Source organism: Erythrolamprus reginae, unplaced genomic scaffold, assembly GCF_031021105.1.
Source record: "Erythrolamprus reginae isolate rEryReg1 unplaced genomic scaffold, rEryReg1.hap1 H_3, whole genome shotgun sequence".
NCBI lineage: Eukaryota > Metazoa > Chordata > Lepidosauria > Squamata > Dipsadidae > Erythrolamprus > Erythrolamprus reginae.
The window spans coordinates 780,555-798,729 of NW_027248484.1; positions in this window are offsets into that span (position 1 = coordinate 780,555).

Genomic DNA, 18,175 nt, shown 5'->3' on the forward strand with positions numbered 1-18,175 from the left:
CAAAGGGTCAGTTATTTCTCCCAAGCCTGGCGGCATAGGAGGGTTTTCAATAATTAGCAAAAGGCAAGGAGGGTCCTGATCTCCGGGGGGGAGTTGATTCCAGAGGGACGGGGCTGCCACAGAGAAGGCTCTACTCCTGGGGCTTGCCAGACGACATTGCTTTGTCGACGGGACCCGGAGAAGGCCAACTCTGTGGGACACATAGGGTATTTTGACGTTTCTCCCTGAATTCGCAAGGATAGGTTTATTTCTTGACTTTGGCTGACTTGAGATGGCGGATCATGGCCCCTAGACAAGGTTGCCCAACCTTCACTCCTACCAAGCTAGTGTAAAATGGAGCCAAACCAGAGATGTTGCTAACAACTCACACCAATGATTTAAGGCACTGCTCACCTCAATTCAATTCAACAACTCAACTCATTTCAATCCATGCTCCGGGACAGCTCTCTGAGGTTTAAACTTCTCCAGGCTTTGAACCAAGTGAGCTAAGTCCACCATAATAACATCTAGCGATGCTTCCATTGCAAAGGTCACTCCTTGTCAGAAAACAGGGTGACCTCCAACCAGGAATTCTGCATTCCAGAAAGGAAATGTGAGGAAGCCTCCAGAGAGAAATCTCGATGTAATTTTCATTTCTTTCTTTCTTTCTTTCTTTCTTTCTTTCTTTCTTTCTTTCTTTCTCTCTCTCTTTCCTCCCTCCCTTTCTTTCTTTCTTTTTCTTTCTTTCTTTCTTTTTCTTTCTTTCTTTCTTTCTCTTTCTTTCTTTCCTACCTTCCCTTTCTTCTTTCGTTCTTTTTTTTTCTTTCTTTCTTTCTCTCTCTTTCTTTACTTCCTTCCCTTCTTTCCTTCTTTCTTTCTCTCTCTCTCCTTCCTTCCTTCCTTCTTTCTTTCTTTCTTTCTTTTATATGCCACTCACTTCAAAATTGACTCTTTAAATTGAATTAAAATATAAACCCTGAAATTATTCTCCGTTCATTTAATAATTTACCCCTTTGATCCCATGGAATTGGGAGGCATAGAAGTTGAAACAAACAAACATACAATTTGGTAGTAACTTTCGTATGCCATTTGGAGCTGGACCCAAAGTTTGAGGAGGCCACACACAAATTCTTTTAAAAAAAATAAATTTTATTAATTTTTAATAATGACAGATACACACTACATAAAACACAGTGCAATGCGGGCTCCCACCCCCCAACATCATTCATTCAGGCCCCTCCACCAAAATGGGGATGTACTTTTTAAAAATATCATTTGGAACCAAGAACATTACAATATTTACAAATTATAGAGTGATTCCAGTTTATTCTTTATACCTTGGTCTCGAATTCTACTAAGCGTATAAGCTCTAACCCTGTCCCATCTTCCTATCAGTTCTTTCACTTTGTTTTCAATAATCATATTCATCTTTATATCCATAACTTCAAACTGAATGTGTTCCACTATGGACCAGTACCAATTTTGTATTGTCTATTTTGTTGCATCCTTCCAACTAGCCAGACACGAATTCTAAAGGGGTCAAGGGATTTTTTTTTGACTCCTCGCATCCTGGACACAAACTGTTTCAACTCCTACCCTCAAAACGTCGCTACAGAGCACTGCACACCAAGACAACTGGACACAAGAGCAGTTTTTTTCCCGAACGCCATCACTCTGCTAAACAAATAATTCCCTCAACACTGTCAGACTTTCTACTAAATCTGCACTTCTATTTCTACTAGTTTTTCTCATCATTCCTATCACCCATTTCCTCCCACGTTGACTATATGACTGTAACTTGTTGCTTATATCCTAAGATTTTTATTAATATTGCTTCTTCATTGCTTCTTTGACCCCTGTGACAATCATTAAGTGTCGTACCACATGATTCTTGACAAATGTATATTTTAGTTTATGTACGGTGAGAGCATCTGCATCAAGACAAATTCCTTGTGTGTCCAATCACACTTGGCCAATAAAGAATTCTATTCTATTCTATTCTATTCTATTCTACTCTACTGATTCTTGACAAATGTTTCTTTTATGTCCACTGAGAGTATCTGCACCAAGACAAATTCCTTGTGTGTCCAATCACACTTGGCCAATAAAGAATTCTATTCTATTCTATTCTATTCTTTAAAAAAAATAAATCAGATTTTACTTACACTTTCCCCCCTGCTACTGAACCGAACCAAACGTCTCTTTGCTGATGGTCATCTCTTTCATTTCATCTGAATGTGTCACTGATCCTTACTTACGGGGGTTTATTATGAGTCCTTCATTTGATTAGTCCTTCTGTGTGTTTCCTGGGGATTTCCCCTGGTAGGTTTTAGATGCAAACCAACTCAACAAAACCTGCAGCAGAAGGAGGCCCCTTCTCTGAGTTTCCCTCCCAAGGGAAGGTCAAAAACTCGACTTCAGTCATTTTTCAACCTCTCTTTTTCCAGAAAAAGACCGTTCAATTTACTTTGTAAATGTCAACAAGGTGATGGTGGGGAAGGTGACAGCTCAAAGTTACCCAGAACATTTGAGAATGAGGAAATTCTTTTGGGGTGGGTCCTTTACTGTTACTCCCTTTTCGGCTTTTCATGAGAAATGATTTTACCCTGGAAGTTTATTTATTTTTTGGATTTATACGCCGCCCTTCTCTGAGGACTCAGGGCAGCTTACAACAAGTAAAAAAACAATTAGAAAAAAACCTTCTGAAATCCAATTAAGTTGAAGAAACCCTATATTTAAAATCAGTCACTTCCATTTAAAACAACAAGTATTCCATGCATTCATTGTCCAGGGGGCAAGCAGTTAATAGCCCCAAACCTGGTGGCACAAATTAGTTTTTAGACTCTTGCGGAAGGCGAGGAGGTTGGGGGCAGTGTGAATCTCCAGGGGGAGCTGATTCCAGAGGGCTGGGGCCCCCACAGAGAAGGCTCTTCCCCTTGGCCCTGCCAAGCGTCATTGTCTGGTCAACGGAACCCAAAGAAGGCCGACTCTGTGGGACCTGACCAGTCACTGGGATTCATGCGGCAGAAGGCGGTCCTGTAGTTAATCTGGTCCGATGCCATGTTGCATTTCAAAGGTCATAACTGATCGGCAACCAATGAAGCCTGTGGAGTGTTGGAGAGACTTGGGTATGCCTGGGGAGGCCCATGGCTGTTCGTGTGGCTGCATTTGGCACCATCATCCCCTCTTTCAAGACCAAATTTAGCCTCCAGTCCCCTAGTCCTCATTGCCGCTCTTCTCTGCACTTTTTCTAGAGTCTCAACATCCTTTTTGCATCATGGCGACCAAAACCGAATTCTGTATTCCAAGTGTGGCCTTACCCAGGCCTTACAAAGTGGCATTAACACTTCACGTGATCTTGATTCTCTCCCTCTGTTACTGCAGCCTAGAACTGTGTTGGCTTTTTTGGCAGCTGCTACACACTACAAATTTGCTGTGGAAATACAATTCTGGCTGCTGTTAACACATGTAGTATCAGATCCGTAGTCCCTTTAGTCCCACAATCTGAGGTTAGTTGGGGGAAAGATCAAAAGAAACGTGAGAAAATATTATTTCACTGAAAGATTAGTAGATCCTTGGAACAAACTTCCAGCAGACGTGGTTGGTAAATCCACAGTAACTGAATTTAAACATGCCTGGGATAAACATATATCCATTGTAAGGTAAAATACAGGAAATAGTATAAGGGCAGACTAGATGGACCATGAGGTCTTTTTCTGCCGTCACTCTTCTATGTTTCTATGTTTCTTTATTGTATTTCTGGTTTTAAATCGCTATGTTCCTTTATCTTTTTTTTTTCTATCCAAGTATGTGTTCTTTGTCCAGTATGCTTTGGCCTTTATTCAAAGTTGTAACTTTTCACGGTCACTAAATGAAGTGGTCGAGGGCTGCTTGTACGCCCGGCCATGGGGCAACGGATAGAAAAACTCACCCTCGAGGTTATGAAAGTATCATCTGCTTTGGGAGAGGCTTGGCGTAGTCAATTTTCTCTGTTTTGAACTTCAACACCTTGCTGGTACTTGAAAGTAGCAGATTTGTTTCCTGCGCCAAGCGGTCATCTGTTGTTTTTCCAGGTTCTTGTAGTCAACAAGCTGAGACCTGGTGCCCCTACTAACCTTTCCTAAGCTAGACCAATGATCTTGCCTTATTCTGGCCACAAAGCTGGGGAGAATTCTAGAGTGGCTCAAATCCAACATACGTAGCCGGCACCCGGTGTAGCTACTGACGTTCGGGGAGGATGCAGAAGTCTGGGAGATTCAGAAATGGTTTTTCTCTGTGGCAAACCCTCAAATATCTGTATACTGCTACCCTGTTCCCCTCTGCCCCTCCTTTTTGCTAAACTATCCATGCCCAGTTCCAGCAACCTCTCTTCGCATGTCTTGGTTTCCAGTTCCTTTATCATTTCAGTTGCTCTTTTCTGTACTTTCTCCAGAGTTTCAATGTCCTTTTTGTAGTGGGGTGACCAAAATTGAATGCAGTACTCTAGGTGCGGTCTGACTAGGGCAGGGGTAGACAAAGTTGACTTGTGGACTTCCACTCCCAGAATTCCTGAGCTAGCATGATTGGCTCAGGATTTCTGGGAGTTGAAGTCCACAAGTCATAGAAGAGCCAACTTTGCCTACCCCTGGACTAGGGCATTATAGAGTGGTATTAATACCTCCTTAGTCTTGGAGTGTACTCTCCTGTAGATACAGCTTGAGATTTTGTTGGCTTTTTTTAGCTGCTGCTACATATTGCTGGCTCATATTTAGTTGGTTATCCACCAAAACTTTTGTTGTTGGGTCCTTTGAGAGGTGGAATAGGTCTAGAGTCTTTGCGTTTATTGTTGACAAACTTGTAGAAGGCTCGATTAGATTTTGTGTGTAGGAGGTTTTCCTCTTGTTTGCTGTAGTAGTTTAGGCATTCTGCTTTTATTTGATTATTTGATTCCAAGATAGAATAGAATAGAATTTTTATTGGCCAAGTGTGATTGGACACACAAGGAATTTGTCTTGATGCATATGCTCTCAGCGTACATAAAATAAAATATACATTTGTCAAGAATCATGTGGTACAACACTTAATGATTGTCATAGGGGTCAAATAAGCAATGAAGAAGCAATATTAATAAAAATCTTAGGATATAAGCAACAAGTTACAGTCATACAGTCAACATGGGAGGAAATGGGTGATAGGAATGATGAGAAAAACTAGTAGAATAGAAGTGCAGATTTAGTAGAAAGTCTGACAGTGTTGAGGGAATTATTTGTTTAGTAGAGTGATGGCGTTTGGAAAAAATCTGTTCTTGTGTCTAGTTGTCTTGGTGTGCAGTGCTCTGTAGCGACGTTTTGAGGGTAGGAGTTGAAACAATTTGTGTCCAGGATGTGAGGGGTCAGTAAATATTTTCCCCGCCCTCTTTTTGACTCGTGTAGTATACAGGTCCTCAATGGAAGGCAGGTTGGCAGCAATTGTTTTTTCTGCAGTTCTGATTCTCCTCTGAAGTCTGTGTTGCTCCTGTTGGGTTGCAGCACCAAACCAGAGAGTTATAGAGGTGCAGATGACAGACTCAATGATTCCTCTGTAGAACTGTATCAGCAGCTCCTTGGGCAGTTTGAGCTTCCTGAGCTGGCTCAGAAAGAACCTTCTTTGTTGTGCTTTTTTGACGATGTTTTTGATGTTCGGTGACCATTTTAGGTCTTGAGATATGATAGAACCTAGAAATTTGAAGGTCTCTACTGTTGATGCTGTGTTGTCTAGTATTGTGAGAGGTGGAAGGGTGGAAGGGTTTCTCTTAAAGTCTACCACCATTTCTACGGTTTTGAGTGTGTTCAGTTCTAAATTGTTCTGGTCACTCTGTTCTCTCTCACAGTCACTGCTGTTAAGTGTGGTTTCTCCCAATTTGTATGTGTGTCTTAAATTTTTCTTACCCATGTGTAAGATTTTGCTTTTTTCATATAAATCCAATCAATCAATCTTCAGCCACAGAAACGCTAGACTCAATTTTGGTCGTAATTCAAGGACTACTTATAATTGTGGGGGAAGAAGAGAAACTCTCCTTGGCCTACATAGCATGTTTTCTTAAACCTGAATTACTAAAATCTCTCCTCCTTTTTTCCTTTGAAGTTACTTTGCAGTGACACATGTCTTTTTAAAGAAAACCTGGGCCAGTTTTGATTTAACTGGCTCCTGATTTGCATGTCAGACAAAAACATCTTCTGAAGCAGAGGTTTCCAACCTTGGCCACTTTTCATACTCGTGTTCTTCAACTCCCAGAATTCCTCAGACAGGACAAAGAGGAATGAGGAACTCTGGGAGTTGAAGTCCACAAGTCTTCAAGTTGCCACGTTTGGAGAACTTTGTTCTCAAGTGATGTCTACTTGTTTGACTTTTGGTTTTTTTGGCCAGGCAATAAATGTGTGTGAAAAACCAGGATAATTTTGGGAAAGAAGCTGTCTCTTTTTTCTGGAGAGGAATTAAGAAATCATGAAAGGGTTTGTTTTAAACAAATAAATAAATAAGGGAGGTTTTTTTTGTTTTACGAATGGGAAAAAATCTGGACTATCAACTATAGAAACATAGAAGACTGACGGCAGAAAAAGACCTCCTGGTCCATCTAGTCTGCCCTTATACTATTTCCTGTATTTTATCTTACAATGGATATATGTTTATCCCAGGCATGTTTAAATTCAGTTACTGTGGATTTACCAACCATGTCTGCTGGAAGTTTGTTCCAAGGATCTACTACTCTTTCAGTGAAATAATATTTTCTCACGTTGCTTTTGATCTTTCCTCCAACTAACTTCAGATTGTGTCCCCTTGTTCTTGTGTTCACTTTCCTATTAAAAACACTTCCCTCCTGAACCTTATTTAAACCTTTCACATATTTAAATGTTTCGATCGTGTTCCCCCTTTCCCTTCTGTCCTCCAGACTAGACAGATTGAATTCATGAAGTCTTTCCTGATACGTTTGATGCTTAAGACCTTCCACCATTTTTGCAGCCCGTCTTTGGACCCATTCAATTTTATCCATATCTTTTTGTAGGTGAGGTCCCCAGAACTGGACACAATATGGGGTCTCACCAACGCTCTATACAGCGGGATCACAATCTTCCTCTTCCTGCTTGTTATACCTCTAGCTATGCAGCCAAGCATTCTACTCGCTTTCCCTACCTCCTCACCACACTGTCTGGTTGACGGGACCTGGAGAAGGCCGACTCCGTGGGACCTAACTGGCCGCTGATGCTTAAGACCTTCCACCATTCTTGTAGCCCGTCTTTGGACCCGTTCAATTTTGTCAATATCTTTTTGTAGGTGAGGTCTCCAGAACTGAACACAGTACTCCAAATGTGGTCTCACCAGCGCTCTATATAAGGGGATCACAATCTCCCTCTTCCTGCTTGTTATACCTCTAGCTATGCAGCCAAGCATAATACTTGCTTTTCCTACTGCCCAACCACACTGCTCACCCATTTTGAGACTGTAAACTAACTATAAACTAACAACGGCTACTTCCTACAAAGAAAATCAATATCAAATATTTTACAGATGGCACTTACCACCTGCTGGATTCTCCAAAATGTTGCCAAATATGTCACCCCTCTGGTGGAAATGCAGAAAGCTACCTGAAACTTATTACCTCGTCTGGTGGACTGGTGAGAACACAAAAAAATAGTGGCAAATTTTTAAAAAAACTCTTAGATCAGATTACTTCCCAGACCATTCAAATTAAACCAGAATTATTCCTCCTTGGAATCGTTAAGCAAACGATAAAAAAAGAAGATTGTTGTATCATTCTACATATCTTAACCACAGCGAGAATTTTATATGCACAATTTTGGAAGCAACCGAACAGCCCAACCACCTTAAACCTTTTAATCAAAATCATTGAATGTGCAGAATTATCAAAATTGACTATGGAGATGCAAAATAGGGATGAAACCGACTTCTACAAGGCCTGGGAGAAATGGTACCAATGGCAAAGACAAAAACAAATACCTAAATATTATTAAAAAGATTGTTCAACAACAATGACCTAAGTGCTAAAGCCCACTGCAACAATATAGCCAAAAAGGCTTCTAGAGTTGTTAACCTGATCCTACGTAGCTTCTGTTCTGGCAATCTCACACTACTCACAAGAGCCTACAAAACTTTTGCCAGACCCATCCTTGAATACAGCTCATCTGTTTGGAACCCATACCACATCTCGGACATCAACACCCTTGAAAACATCCAAAGATATTTCACCAGAAGAGCCGTTTAATCCTCCACTCGAAACAGAATGCCCTACGAAAGCAGACTATCAATCCTAGGTCTAGAAAGCTTAGAACTACGGCACCTAAAATACGAATTAAGTACAGTATTGCCCACAAGATCATATGAAGCAACGTCCTACCAATCAATGACTACTTTAGTTTCAACCGCAACAACACAAGAGCACGCAACAGATTCAAACTTAATATTAACCGCTTCAAACTTGACTGTAAAAAAATATGACTTCAGCAACCGAGTTGTCGAAGCGTGGAACTCATTACCGGACTCAATAGTGTCAACCCCTAACCCACAACATTTCTCCCTTAGACTATCCACGATTGACCTCTCCAGGTTCCTAAGAGGTCAGTAAGGGGCGTACATAAGTCCACTAGTGTGCCTTCCGTCCCCTGTCCAATTCTTTCCTTTATCTCATATATCATATCTATTTTCTTCCTTTCATATATCTTCTCCTCTATTTTTACATATTACCTTTATATATATTACTTCATGTGTATTCTCTTCCATATGTATTGTGTACTGTATTGGACAAATGAATAAGTAAAAATAAAAATAAAAATTTTTTTCATGTGCTGGCAATACAACATGAAACGGAAACCAACTTTTCACATAACTAACATAAGGCATTGATCGATGCATCTTTTGGACATGTAACTAACGCTACGAACAAAACCCCTAAATTATTAATATTATTATTATTTATTGTATTTGTATGCCGCCCCTCTCCGCAGACTCGGGGTGGCTAACAACAGCAGTAAAACAGTACAACAAAATCCAATACTAAAAAAAAAAAATGAAAAACCCAATATATAAAAACCAATCATACATACAAACTTACCATACATAAAATTGTGAATGCCTAGGGGGAAAGTGTATCTTAGTTCCCCCATGCCTGGCGGCAGAGGTGGGTTTTAAGCAGCTTACGAAAGGCAAGGAGGGTGGGGGCAATTCTAATCTCTGGGGGTAGTTGGTTCCAGAGGGTCGGGGCCGCCACAGAGAAGGCTCTTCCTCTGGGTCCCGCCAAGCGACATTAAATATTGAGTGCATGGACAAGAACCTGCTCGTTAGATAAATATCAACAATATTTACAAAAATCTAACTTAACACCATTCAATGAACTAATAAATATCAAGGGAAATTTACACCAACTACATATTTAAATCAGAAGTCGTATATTATGGAAATGTCAGTTAAATAGCTGGTAAGTCTTCTCCTTTTCTCATTCTTCCCCCCCCCCTTTTCTTTTTTCTTTAGACAAGTTGACGCTTCTTGATGAGTCAGTGTAATATCGCAACCTCACCAAACATTCAATGCCTTGATTTGCAAAACAGTTTCCGCTTTTTAAAACTTTGCTTCTCTGGTGGGACAGGAGAAGATTTTTTTTGGGGGGGGGGTTTCTCCTGCTCTTCAAACTCCTCAAGAAGGTGGTTATAAAAAAATATTTTTTTTATTTTTTTATTTTTTTTATTTTTATTATTTTATTATTTTATTATTTTATTATTTTATTATTTTATTATTTTATTATTTTATTATTTTATTATTTTATTATTTTATTATTTTATTATTTTATTATTTTATTATTTTATTATTTTAGTATTTTAGTATTTTAGTATTTTAGTATTTTAGTATTTTATTATTTTATTATTTTATTAGTTTATTACTTTATTACTTTATTACTTTATTACTTTATTACTTTATTACTTTATTACTTTATTACTTTATTACTTTATTATTTATTTATTCATTTATTCATTTTGTCCAATACATAATACACATTGAAGAGAAAGATATGTAATAATATAATTAAAGAAAAGAATAGAAGATAGGATATAAAAGTATAGGTGAACATATTTGAAAGGAAGAAAAGACAAAGGAGATAAGGAGAGACAATTGGACAGGGGACGGAAGGCACACTGGCGCACTTATGCACGCCCCTTACTGACCTCTAAGGAACCTGGAGAGGTCAATCGTGGATAGTCTAAGGGAAAAATGTTGGGGGTTAGGGGTTGACACTACTGAGTCGGGTAATGAGTTCCACGCTTCGACAATTTGGTTGCTGAAGTCATATTTTTTACAGTCAAGTTTGGAGCGGTTAATATTAAGTTTGAATCTGTTGCGTGCTCTTGTGTTGTTGCGGTTGAAGCTGAAATAGTTATTGACAGGTAGAACGTTGCAGCATATGATCTTGTGGCCAATACTTAGATCGTGTTTTAGGCGACGTAGTTCTAAGCTTTCTAGACCTAGGATTGATAGTCTGCTTTCGTAGGGTCTTCTGTTTCGAGTGGAGGAGTGAAGGGCTCTTCTGGTGAAGTATCTTTGGACATTTTCAAGGGGTATATTGGCAATGTTTAGAATAGAATAGAATAGAATAGAATAGAGTAGGGTAGGGTAGAATAGAATAGAACAGAACAGAACTGTACAGAACAGAATGAGTTTTTTAAAGTCTGTTTGCTAATATTGTAGCAAATATTTTATAGTCCACATTCAACAAGAAGATCAGTCTGTAATTTTTAACTTTTTTGTAAACCAGTCTCTTTTTTCAGTATCAAAGTAATAAGTGCTTCTGTCCAAGAATCCAGTAATTTTAGTTCGTAATATCAACTCATTATAAATTTCTAGCATCACAATTCCAAAATTTTCTTTGAATATTTTATATGTTTCTCCCAGTAATCCATCTGGTCCTGATGTCTTGCCATTTTTCAGTTTTTTAATTGCTGTAGTCAATTCCATCATTGTTATTTTCTCCTCTAATAATTTCTTATATTTTTCAGAAATTTTGGGTATGTCCATTTCCTCCTAATATTTTTTTAAATTTTTGTATTTTTAATTTTTTCCTGTTCCTATAGATCTTTGTAAAATGTCCATACTATCTTCTTTTATTCCTCTCCACACTATCTTCCAAATGTTTTTTCTATCTTTTTTTTTTCCATCTTGTATGCTAACCATCTCTTTGGTTTATTAGCGTGTTCAAAAAAAAATTGTTTGGAACTTTTAAACTTTCTTGCTAATCTCTTCATTTTCTAACCTGTTTAATTTATGCTTATTCAAATCCATCATCAATTTAATCTTTTTATTTTGTTCATCTCTCTGAAGTTTCTTTTCCCATTCCTTATTTTTTTATTCTCCCCTTTGTCTATTTCTTTTTGCAGTGTAAGTCATTGTCGGTCCTCTAAAATACCCTTTAGCTGTGTCTTATATAGTATGTAAAGATATGTTATCTCTATTATTTTCTTTGAAGAAAAAAATCTATTTCTTTTCTTGTATATTGTTGAAATTCTTTTTCATTTAAAACTTCCTGGTTCAACATCCATCTAGTTCTTTTCTTCTTCCCTTTCCAAGTGACCATTATTGGGTTATGGATAACTCATAGGCCTATTTAAATGTTCAGTGTACCCAGACTATGATTAAGGGTTGTACCTTATGATTCTTGATGAATATACAGTATATATATATATTTATGTACACTGAGAGCATATGAACCAAAGACAAATTCCTTGTGGGTTCAATCACATTTGGCCAATAAAGAATTCTATTCTATTCTATTCTAAAAACAATACAAAATCTAATAGGAATAACAGTAGAATCTACCCCAGAACTTTGTTAGGTACCGTATATTTAAAAGGCAATGCGATAAAAGTACCAAGTACATCTGACTTTGCGCATCACAACAGCTGCTAAGACTGCATATGTGCAATGCTGAAGGAACCCTAATGCACCCATAGAAATTTGCTAAGCAAGAAGATATGTGATTGCCCAGAATTTAAACATAGAACGTAGAGCACAAAAGGACTCACACTATTACGAAATATGGGGAAAATAGTATAAATGGACTAACAATAGACAAAATGTGAGACAAAGATATCAAATTAGAAAATAACTGTAAAATGATGTATACATTGTATAAATATAACAATCATGTATATAAAAGGCTGCAGATCTGCTCAAAAGAAATGTTATGATATGTAAAATGTGAAAAATCAATACAAACACATTTTTTAAAAAAGCAATACAGAATTTAGGGGCAGTGATTTCTGACAGTCTCAAAATGGGTGAGCAGTGTGGTTGGGCGGTAGGAAAAGCAAGTAGGATGCTTGGCTGCATAGCTAGAGGTATAACAAGCAGGAAGAGGGAGATTGTGATCCCCTTATATAAAGCGCTGGTGAGACCCCATTTGGAGTACTGTGTTCAGTTCTGGAGACCTCACCTACAAAAAGATACTGACAAAATTGAACGGGTCCAAAGGGTCCTACAAGAATGGTGGAAGGTCTTAAGTATAAAACGTATCAGGAAAGACTTCATGAACTCAATCTGTATAGTCTGGAGGACAGAAGGACAGGATCGAAACATTTAAATATGTGAAAGGGTTAAATAAGGTTCAGGAGGGAAGTGTTTTTAATAGGAAAGTGAACACAAGAACAAGGGGGCACAGTCTGAAGTTAGTTGGGGGAAAGATCAAAGGCAACATGAGAAAATATTATTTTACTGAAAGAGTAGTAGATCCTTGGAACAAACCTCCAGCAGACGTGGTTGGTAAATCCACAGTAACTGAATTTTAACATGCCTGGGATAAACATAGATCCATTGTAAGATAAAATACAGGAAATAGTATAAGGGCAGACTAGATGGACCATGAGGTCTTTTTCTGCCCTCAGTCTTCTATGTTTCTAGAATGGAAATGTAAAATGCAATTTCTCAGAGACCAGACCCATCCCTGTTCTAACGGGCATCCTTGAATGGAGGATAAATACACTGCTAAAAATAAATAAATAAAGGGAACACTTAAACAACACAATATAACTCCAAGTCAATCAAACTTCTGTGAAATCAAACGGTCCACTTAGGAAGCAACACTGACAATCCATTTCACCTGCTGTTGTGCACATTCAATTTTGTACGGAACAAAGTATTCAATGAGAATATTTCATTCATTCAGATCTAGGATGTGTTCTTTGAGTGTTCCCTTTATTTTTTTGAGCAGTGTAGTTCATTTTGTAATGCCGGTTGGTTGCCCAATGCCATTTAGAAACGTATCTTTGGAGTCCGCGCCATCTTTTCAAAGACGAACCCTGTTGCATCCACTGTCCTCATGTTGTTCTGCCCCTTTGATTTATTGCATAAATGGGGTTAAAACACTCAGATGGAGAGAAACTCACTGTGCGTCATTGGATAAGTTATTTGTTCTGCTCTTCAATTGTTGCTGCAAAATCAGGTTTCAATGATACATTTTGAAAACAAAGAGAGGGGGTTTTTTTTCTGGGCAGTTGATGGATTTACAGCAAGGGTTACAACAATGGTTAAACACCTTGTCGTACATCACTGGGGTTTCCCTCACTTCTATAAAGGAACAACTAACCCTAAAAAAGCTTCTTGCTAATTGTGGTAGAGAAGATAGGGTTGATATTCCTGGAGGCGTCTATAATATGGCAAATGATTTAGCCTTACTAGATAACTGGTCAAAGCAATGGAAACTGCAGTTTAATGTTTCCAAATGTAAAATAATGCACTTGGGGAAATGGCTCTTTGAGTGTTTAAGGTTGCCGACCCCTGGTCTAAATGTTTACAAGGCCTGGTGTAATGGTTAGTGCAGGGAATTCTGGGAGCTGAAGTCCACACATCTTAAAGTAAAGAAGGCTGCTCTATTCCAATAATAATAATAACAACAGAATTGGAAGGGACCTTGGAGGTCTTATAGTCCAATCACCTGCTTAGGCAGGAAACCCTACATTACTTCAGTCAGAGGGTTATCCAACATCTTCTTAAAAGCTTCCAGGGTTGGAGGATTCGCAACTTCTGGTGGCAAGCAGTTCCACTGATTCATTCTTCTAACTGTCAGAAAATTTCTCCTTAGTTCTAAGTTGCTTCTCTCCTTAAGTTTAGTTTTCACCCATTGCTTCTTGTTCTACCCTTTGGAGAATAGGTTGACTCCTTCTCCTTTGTGGCAACCCCTGAGATATTGTCTTGGATTGAAGATGGAATTAACTGCTGGAAACAGTTGTGTATGTGATATGATATCTTATTCTATACACTAACACCCTTAATCCAGGGATTTACATCCACAGAATTCCACAATGTAGACTTGAACCATTTAGCTATATACTTTCTCAGTTGTAAAATTAGTCCTATACCCTAAAATTGCTAAAGTAACTCAAAAGCAATGGGTTCTTTTCTTTTTTCTTCCAAATTTCTAAACCCTTCCTGTATATTTTCCAGTTGCAAGTCCGGCGGTGGTCATTTTAAGGCATGGCCCCTACAAATGCAGGGGTATTGTTCTGTTTTTTTTAAATCTCAGACAATAGAATGTTCTCGGGCACAATCCACTGCCAACCCAACCTACTTCCTCCCGAGCATTTGCAGAGGCCCAAAGCCTTGATGTGAGAAAGACTGAACATTTTCTGATTCAATCAAGGAAGGCAACCAACCGTGTCAGGGAAGCCGTGGGCTCTAAAAATTGTCATCTGAAACCCCCCAGAGTATTGAGGTGGCCCTCCAGGGGAAGCTGGAACGGAAATTCCTGTGGCTGAAATTCAGTATGATGATGAGAAGAAGAAGAAAGAGGAAAGAAGAAGAAGAAGAAGAAGAAGAAGAAGAAGAAGAAGAAGGGAGGAGAAGAGGAAGAAGAAGGAAGAAGAAGAAGAAGAAGAAGAAGGAAGAAGAAGAAGGAGGAGGAGGAGGAGGAGGAAGAAGGAAGAGAAGGAGAAGAAGAAGAAGAAGAAGAAGAAGAAGAAGAAGAAGAAGAAGAAGAAGAAGAAGAAGGAGAAATAGTAGTAGTAGTAGTAACAGTAGTAGTACCTTGCTCAACAGTAGTATCTGTGAGAGGCATCTTGGAGTCCTAGTGGACAACTATTTAAATATCAGCCAGCCATGTGCAGCACATGTCAAAAAAGCCAACACAGTTCTAGGTTGCATCAACAGAGGGATAGAATCAAGATCATGTGAAGGATTAATTACACTTTACAAGGCCTTGGTAAAGCCACACTTGGAATACTGCCTTCAGTTTTGGTTGCCACAATGCAGAAAGGATGTTGAGACATTAGAAAAAGTGCTGAGAAGACCAACCAATGTGATTAAGGGACTGGAGGCTAAAACATATGAAGAACGGTTGCAGGAACTGGGCATGGCTGGTTTAATGAAAAGAAGGACCGGGGGACACAGGATAGCAGCCTTCCAATATCTCAGGGGTTGCCAGGAAGAAGAGGGAGTCAAGCTATTCTCCAAAGCACCTGAGGGTAGAAAAAAGAAGCAATGGGTGGAAACTTAACAAGGAGAGAAGTAACCTAGAACTAAGGAGAAATTTTCCTGACAGTTAAAACAATTAATCAGTGGAACAGTTTGCCACCAGAAGTTGTGAATGCTCGAACACTGGAAATATTTTAAAGAAGATGCTGGACAACCCTTTGTCTGAAGCACTATAGGTTTCTTGCCTAACCAGGGGGCTGGACTAGAAGACCTTCAAGGTCCCTTCCAACTCTGTTATTCTATGATAGAAGAAAAGAGGGGGAGGGCACAGAGAGGAGGAGGAAGAAGAGGGGGGAGAGGAGGAGGAGGAAAGAAGAAGAGTGAAGGAAAAAAGAAGAAGAGGAAAGAAGAAGAGAGGAGGAAAGAAGAAAAGGAGGAAAAACATGAGTAAAAGGAAGAATAAGAAGAAAAAGAGGAGGAGGAGATGTCAAAAATCTGTTTTCAACTTTTGTTTCCATTCCCAAAGTCATTTACAAGAATTTGTCTCTGTTACTAGTAGAAAGGCATTTGGGAATAATTTATAAGAAGAAAACTATAAATATATACTACCAGTATGTATGTATGTATGTATGTATGTATGTATGTATATGTATATATATATAGCTGAAGGGATTGGATACTGTAGCCTAGAGGATAATTCTCTGCCTTACAAGGCAACGGTTTCAGGTTCAAGTCCCAGTGGGTATGGCTAGCTGATGAGGCCAAAATAAGGCCGAAATAGATCTATCCTAGTCTCCCTTAATTTTCAAATTGAGCAAAAAAACATGTGACATATATGTGTGTGTATGCATGTGTGTGTGCGCGCGTGTGTGTGTACATACTGGTAGTATATATTTACAGTTTTCTTCTTATAAATTATTCCCAAATGCCTTTCTACTAGTAACAGAGACAAATTCTTGTAAATACAGTATATATATATATATGGCTTCCTTGAGGCTGTTCTGTTCTGACTCCACTGGTCAATCAGGGACGGTCCCCAGCAAGACAGAATTTAGTTTGTAAGCTAAACTAGAAAAGTTTGTGATGGATTCCAAAGAATGTAAGACGCCCCCAGGGACTGGATCAGGCCTGAGTTCTCACTAGTGTAACTTTTAGGGTCACACCTAGTGATGGGCTCCTACGGGTGCAGTCAGGTACGCATGAATGCCCCATCCCCCCAAGATTTGTAAATAATGTCTCCAAACGGGGCTGAAGGAAAGGTTCTCACTCTCTTTTTTTGCAAGAGCTACAGTCTCTCGTAAAACAATTGTCCAAAGGCTGAGTTTCTCCAAGGAAGCAAGATGTTGGTTTAGAGAAAATTCTGGATCTGTTTCTTTTTCTCTGTTAAACCACAAACGATAACTCCTGCAAAGAACGCTCCTACAAAACCTCCCCGTTTATGCATGCTGAAGAATTCCCTATTACTCCCTGCCGTGATCAATACTTCTTCCTATGTTTGTGCAACTGTTCCTGTCTCCCCCTAACCCTTCTCGCACACACATTCAAAGTCCATTACCAGAGAAGCTGTCTGTGATCCAAGCACAATGGTAGGTAGGTAGGTAGCAATAAATATTTTTTAAAGGAAGAAAAGAAATCTTAGCACAAAGTAAGAAAAAAAAAAGCACATTTCTAGGATCGGATCATCCATGGGCGGGGCCTTTTTCATGAAACTTTTTATCCACAATCGTATAACATTCAGATACTTGCAAAGGTGAGTGGCACATATCTCTCTCATTCTTTTGTGATCTTCAGTTTAAATTTAAATCTAGCATTCTATGGAATTAGATTCCAGCACAATCTTTTTCAACCTTGGCCACTTTAAGATGCGCTGGCTGGGGCATTCTGGGAATTGACATCTGCACATCTTAAAGTTGCAAACACCGCCCTAATATGTCTATGTATAGATACTGTACATATATGCAGTGAAAGGCTACCAAATTTTTTACTACCACACTGTGGGCGTGATTTATTTTGTGGGTGTGGCTTGATGGTCATGTGACTGGGTAGGAGTGGGTTGCCAATCATGTGATTGGATTTGGAAACGCCTGCTACTGCACGAATCCCAGCGGCTGATAAGGTCCCACAGAGTTGGCCTTCTCCAGGTCCCGTCGACTAAACAATGTCGTCTGGCGGGCCCCAGGGGAAGAGCCTTCTCTGTGGTGGCTCCGGCCCTCTGGAATCAACTCCCCCCGGAGATTAGAACTGCTCCCACCCTCCTTGTCTTCCGTAAACTACTTAAGACCCACCTATACGCTAAGGCATGGGGGATCTGAGACACCTTTCCCCCAGGCTTATTATAATTTATGTTTGGTATGTATGTGCTGTTTGGTTTTTAATTATGATAGGGTTTTTAGTTTTTTAATATGAGATTTGTGCCATTATAATATTGTTTTTATCGTTGTGAGCCGCCCCGAGTCTTCGGAGAGGGGCGGCATACAAATCTAATAAATTATTATGATTAAATTATTATTATTTTCCAAGAAACTCCAAACAATACCCATCTCAATGGGCTCAAAACAAGCAGGTCATCGAATTCACCCCCATCCTAGAAGTGAGCAGTTACAGAACAGTGAAATGACAACAAACATCTCACTTTGAAAGCCCATTTTGAGCACAAAGGTGCCTTCATGATTAAAACGGCCACTCACAAAATAATTCCTTACTCAAAGGTGGCAATCTAAGGTGTCCCTTGCTACTTCCACAGCCTAAGTGAACGTCCCAAAATGCTCCATTC